This window comes from Capra hircus, chromosome 12 (genome assembly GCF_001704415.2).
Source record: "Capra hircus breed San Clemente chromosome 12, ASM170441v1, whole genome shotgun sequence".
NCBI classification, from domain to species: domain Eukaryota; kingdom Metazoa; phylum Chordata; class Mammalia; order Artiodactyla; family Bovidae; genus Capra; species Capra hircus.
Genome location: NC_030819.1, coordinates 75,531,078 through 75,537,055, shown reverse-complemented (window position 1 = coordinate 75,537,055; position 5,978 = coordinate 75,531,078). Strand labels below are relative to the sequence as shown.

Here is a 5,978-nt window from a genome sequence, read left to right as displayed (position 1 = left end):
AAAGAGTCGGACATGACTGAGCAACTAAACTGAACTGAACTGAGCATGGACTGTCCCATCAGAACAAGACCCAGTTTCCCCCTTAGTCAGTCTCTCCCATCAGGAACCTTCTATAAACCTCTTATCCTTCTCCATCGGAGGGCAAACAGACTGAAAATCACAGTCACAGAAAACTAACTGATCTGATCACATGGACCACAGTCTTCTAACCCAAAACAATAAGCGGCTATAACTGACAGCCAGTGTCGTATCATGGCCTCGAGATTCTCTAGGGCCTCCAGTGCATGGGGCAGTGGGGTGAGCGCTGAACCAGGAGTCGCCTGGCCATGTCCATCCCTCTACCAGTTAGATCTGTGTGGGGCTGAGAAACTAACTGGAAGTTACAGTCAGATCTCAGTTCTCCTTGATGTTCAGTGTTCCCTCTCCTGGATCTCCCCCACGCCTGCATAATGGCCCAGTCCAGGAACACATGGAGAATTCTCCAAAGTTCTCTGTAGCACTCTTTCATCTCCAGGACTTTCCCAATGAAATCTCTGGCAGGGCTGCCGCTCACTCCAGCCAAGAGCGCAATTTGGGGTTAGCAAAATCTCAGGTTTTCCTCATTCATTCCCTTTGGAGTCTTCCACTTTCAACCAGCAAAAAGACAGGATCACACACACACACACACACACACACACACACACACACACACACACACACACATACATGCACGGACACCAAATGGAGTCTGTCCTTCCTGCAAGAAAATTGCCCGTTTCATGGCCGGCCCCGCACTTTGAAAAGCACAGTGCTCTGCCCAGTCTGGCTGGCAGAAGGATCCGGCAGGAGCCCCAGGCCAGGAGGCCACAGTCTCCTGCTGTGCTCCCCAAAACTCCAGCAGGTTTTCAAGAGTAAAAGCTTGTCAATTTGTGTGCTTTCGGTCAATTTACAGTGCTTTGAAATGGTTGTTCTGGACAATTTTTCCAGTTTTATGCTCGTTTCATAGAAAGGAGCCACCGATGCCCATGCCACTGTTTCTGGAAGTCTCTGCCCCCAGCTTCTCTCAGAATGCTGCCATGAAGACTCAGGAACTGCCAGCGCTGGGGCTCCCCGTCTGCCCCATATGCCTTTGTATCTGCCCAGATCTGCCCCAAAAACTGCTCCAAAGTGGTCCCTGCCCTTCAGAACCTTCTGCTGGGAACTCCTCTTCGCACATTCCCAGCTCTGCCGTGGGGGAGGCAGGACTCTGTCGCTTGAATTCCTTCCATCATATGTATATTATCCAACCTTAGAAAACGCACAAGTCTGGCTGCCTAAGCTTCAGCTTTGACTGCCACTCTGTGTTTTTGGCTGCAGTTAATGAACCCTAACTGCCCCCAAATACTCCGGCTTTCAGACTATCGGAGCCAGCATTCCCAGCTAGATATCGACTTACCATTGCATTTATATGAAAGAACAAGAAAGAGCTCTGTGTGTGTGTTTTAGCTACTTAATCCTCATTCCTTTTGGCTGAGAGCTTCTCCTTGGACCATTTCAGAGAGAGGACCAGAGGGATTTAGCCTGCTGATCCTTTTTATTTTTATTATGTTATCTCTGTATTAGTATCTTCCTTTTGGAATGCTCAGAAAACAAGGGAAAACAGCAACAACCCCCTCCCCCATGGACATGAAAGTCATCTAGCAAAGTGATGAGTTATTGCAAACTGTTCATGAATCTAAATGCCAGCCAGACATTATTTGAAGTCTGAATGAATAATATAGGTACACCTGCTTTTTGAATGCATGAGCATCTCCTTTATAAACTGCTGGTCTGTATACAGTAGCTAGTATTATTGTACATTTTCTTTAACGTTGGATATCTATACATAGGCTGCAGAATCTATATCATCCTGGAAGTGGGGGACTGAAACTTATTGATGTTATTAATAGAAAGTATTCCTCACTCTCAAAAAGATTGGGAATCGCTACTCCCTAAAAAAAGGAAATGAAAATAAGGAATTCTCTGGTAGTGCAGTGGTTAGGACACCATGCTTCCACTGCAGGGGTCAGGGATTCAGTCGCTGGGGAGGGAACTAAGATCCCACAAGCAGCATGATGTGATCAAAAAAAAAATTCTTTTAATAAAATTAAAAAAGAACTTCCTAGGTGGTCCAGTGGTTAAGAATCCACCCACCCACGCAAGGGCCGTGGGTTTGATCCCTGCCCTGGGAAGACTGCACATGCCGAGAGGCAGCAAGCACCCCGTGCACCACGACTGCTGAGCCTGTGCGTCCCGGAGCCTGCACCCCGTAACAGGAGCAGCCCAGCATCACAGCTAGGAGCAGCCCCTCTCACCGCGACCAGGGAAAGCCCACGCACCGCCATGAAGACCCAGAGGAGCCAAAATGATAAAAAAATAAATAAGTAAATGGATAAATAAAATTAAAAAATAAAAATAGAGTTACCGTACAATTCAGTAATCCCACTCCTGGGCATATATCCAAACAAGAAAAAGATGAAAACTCTAAATCAAAAAAATGCATGACCCTAATTTTCAGAGAAGCACTATTTACAGTAGCCAACACGCGGAGGCAGCCTGAATGTCCACCTACAGATAAACAGATAAAGAAGATGTGGTGTATTTGTACAACGGAATAATACTCAGCCATAAAAGCAGTGAAATAATGCCGTTTGCAGCAACGTGGATGGACCTAGAGACTATCATACTAAGTGAATCCAACAGAAAAAGACAAACGTCACCTGATATCACCTGTATGTGGGCTCTAAAATATGACACACCATGGCTTATTTACAAAACAGAGATATATTCACGGACATGGGAAACAAACTTATGATTACCAAAGAGGGAAAGAGGAAGAGGAATAAGTTGAGAATTTGGGATTAACAGATACACACTTACATAATAGATAAAAAACAAAGTTCTACTGTATAGCACAGAGAACTATATTTAATATCTTTTAATAACCTATAATGGAAAAAAATCTGAAAAAATATGTATGTATCACTGAATCAGTCTGCTGTATGCCTAAAACATTATGAATCAATTATAGTTCAATATATATATATTTTAACTGGGAATCACTGTTTCAAGGAAATTGGATCTCTAGCAAACAGCCTCTCTCCCCTTTATGGGGAAGGAAAATACCAGAGACGAAGTCCCTTCTCCATCCCCACTGGCTCATGCTCATGATGTTGGCCCGATGTTGGGTGTGGTGCCCTCGAGGAACAGGCAAGCTACTGTCTGCATGTCTGAACATTCAACTCCTACTCTGAGGTCTGCTATTGACTGGCTAAAATATCTTGGGTTTTTCACTTCACTTTCATGGGCCTCCATTACTTCATCTATAAAATGATTTCACAAAAGGTGCCAAAAACTCTTGCCAGCTCAGCCATTCTTTGACTCAACACATTGTAATTCTAGGCACCTTGCACACATGTTACTGCTCATAAATCCTAAAATGGCCACAGGTCCTTTACAGATAATTGCATTTCCCAGCTAAGAGCCAACAGGCTCTTCATTTGACTACTGACTTAAAAAAAAAAAAAAAAGATGCAAAGGGCTGAAAGGATTAGGGCTCAGGCTAAGGAACATGCATTGCCTCACATGTTCCAAAAACAGCCACCACCTACCCAGCACTTGCTGTGTGTCAGGCACACTGAAAACAATTTCTGTGGATTAAATTATTTGATCCACGAGATAACCTTATGAGATATCATCTGTTACTTATCCCCCTTTACCAGTAAAGAAGCCCAAACCCTTCTCTGCTCCAATTCTGTATCATCTTTGTATCTTTCAGATCATCTTCCCCTTACTGAGAAATAAGGAGTATATTTGTTCTTAGAATGTAATTCATAAACACATAAGCCATCACCACGTGGGTCTCCATCATGAAACGCAGCAAGATGCAAGACAGAAAATAAAAGGCTCATTTAGCTAGTCCCATTTAATATTTCCTTCTCTGAGACAAACATTAAGTGTCTGTGTAATTATCCTTAACTCTCACTGGGAGCAGGGAAGAATTCAATGATTCAAAGTTTGCCACTTTTTTTTAGTTAATCTTAAAGGGAGAACACATAAAACAGTGGGAAAGACTTAAATTGGACTTTCTTGGCAGCTAGAGGCTTTCAATGATGAGAGAAACCTTGACCTGCATCCAAGTCAGCCCCATCCGTAAACTTTTTGCTACCTGGCTCACCAGTATCCAAGCCAAAGAAAACTAGCAACACATTATACATCCTAATTAGAGCAAACATCTGCAAAAAATATCAACATACTAGGTTGGTGACATTGCCATAAAAAGCCACCCTCCGTATAGCATTCTCGGGTATATAATATGTATATGACTAGATTGGTGCAAATTTTGGAAAGCAAAATGACAAAACTAAACAGTTCTCAGCAAGGCCACTCCTGAATGTCTATCCTTAGAAAACATACCATAGAAATACATCAATAAAAGCAGAAAGAGGGCTTCCCTGGTTGTCCAGTGGTAACAGTTCATCTGGCAATATTGGGGACACAGGCTCAATCCCTGGTCTGGGAAGATCCCACAACCCTCAAGTCTACTGAGCCTGTGCTCCACATCAAGAGAAGACACCGCAATGTGAAACCTGCGTGTCACAACTAGAAAGTAGCCCCTGCTCGCTGCAACTAGAGAAAGGCCCCCACGCAACAGTGAAGACCCAGTGCAGCCAAAACCAAATTAATTAATTTAAAAAACAACAGGAAGAGTTATACATGTGAATGTCCATTGCAGCATTATCTACAATAGCAAAATTGTAACACAAACACAATTTTTTCAATGTTTATCGAACAGCTATTTTGCGCCAGGCACTATGCTGGACCCCAACACAGCGAACATGAGTCTCCTAAAGTATTGTGCTGAATAGGAGGCTGTTTTTCTTTCTTTTGGATCCTGTTCTTAATCATTTTTAATAGGAAAACCAAGAAGGGGCTTCCGGCTCAGTAGAGACATTGATTAAAGCTTGGCAAAAAATGGGCAGACGTACAGATCTTGGGTAACACAGGTCAAAGTCAGCAGACCAGAGTGCAAGTTTTTATGATGGAATTCTCACCACCCACTGGTTTGGGGCCGGTTTTTCATAGCCACCCCTCCCAGCATCATAGTCCTAAGGATACTCACCTCGTTCCTGGCTCCCGGAACTCCCACGGTCAAACTGCCTGCCCTCCTTAAAGCCTGCATCCCAGTCTGCGCGAATGATCGATCAACCAGGTAAGTTCCATTAATGTACCACGTGGCATTTTCTGCATCTGCTCTTGAATCGCATCCCACAAAGCAGAACACACACGCTGTCTTCTTCATTTTATCCAGGCCCAAGATGATTTTCTTTATGTCACCACTTTTGCTGAAGAGCTCATAGGTTTGTTCTTCAGCTGTATGAAAGGAAAGATCTCCTACATACAATGCGCAGTTTTTCTTCAGTAATTTCCCCTGTTCTTCACTATCACCCCAGAAGGGCTGGTCTTGGTACTGGCTCAGGTCGACGTAGAAGTTGCTGGGCAGTGCCTTCAGGAGGCCACCTGACTTCAGTCCAGAGAGGTGGCCAAGGGCACCATTCGGAGAATGAGGCTGTTTCATTTTTTGTCTGTTTATTTTGAGAAGTCTGTATTCACTTCTTTCTGGTTCTCCGGTGTATTACAGGGTTGGGAGGTTGGGAACTCCATGGCATATGGGCTCCTGGATGCAATGTGAATTCTGCCAACAATGTGTGTTTGTATGAGATTTGGGAGGCAGAAAGGAGGCGAGAGGACCTAGTCTTCTTTCTCCAGAATGGACACGTGAGTTTTGTCAGATGTGAGTTTTTGCAGAAACCAGTGAAGCTCTTAGCCACCACCTACCTGGGTGTTGTGGGGCAGCTGGGACTGTTAGCATTTTCTTGCAGCTTTCTGATCTTTGCTCTAAGCAGTAACCCCTGATTCTCTGAAAGTAGGCAGTAAATCTGAAAACCAAGAAAACCCATCCCCCACATCCACTTCCCTGC

At 44.0% G+C, this 5,978-nt stretch overlaps 1 pseudogene; it reads right to left on the bottom strand.

The window, feature by feature from the left end:
• Positions 5,034–5,575, bottom strand: LOC102172364 (annotated as a pseudogene).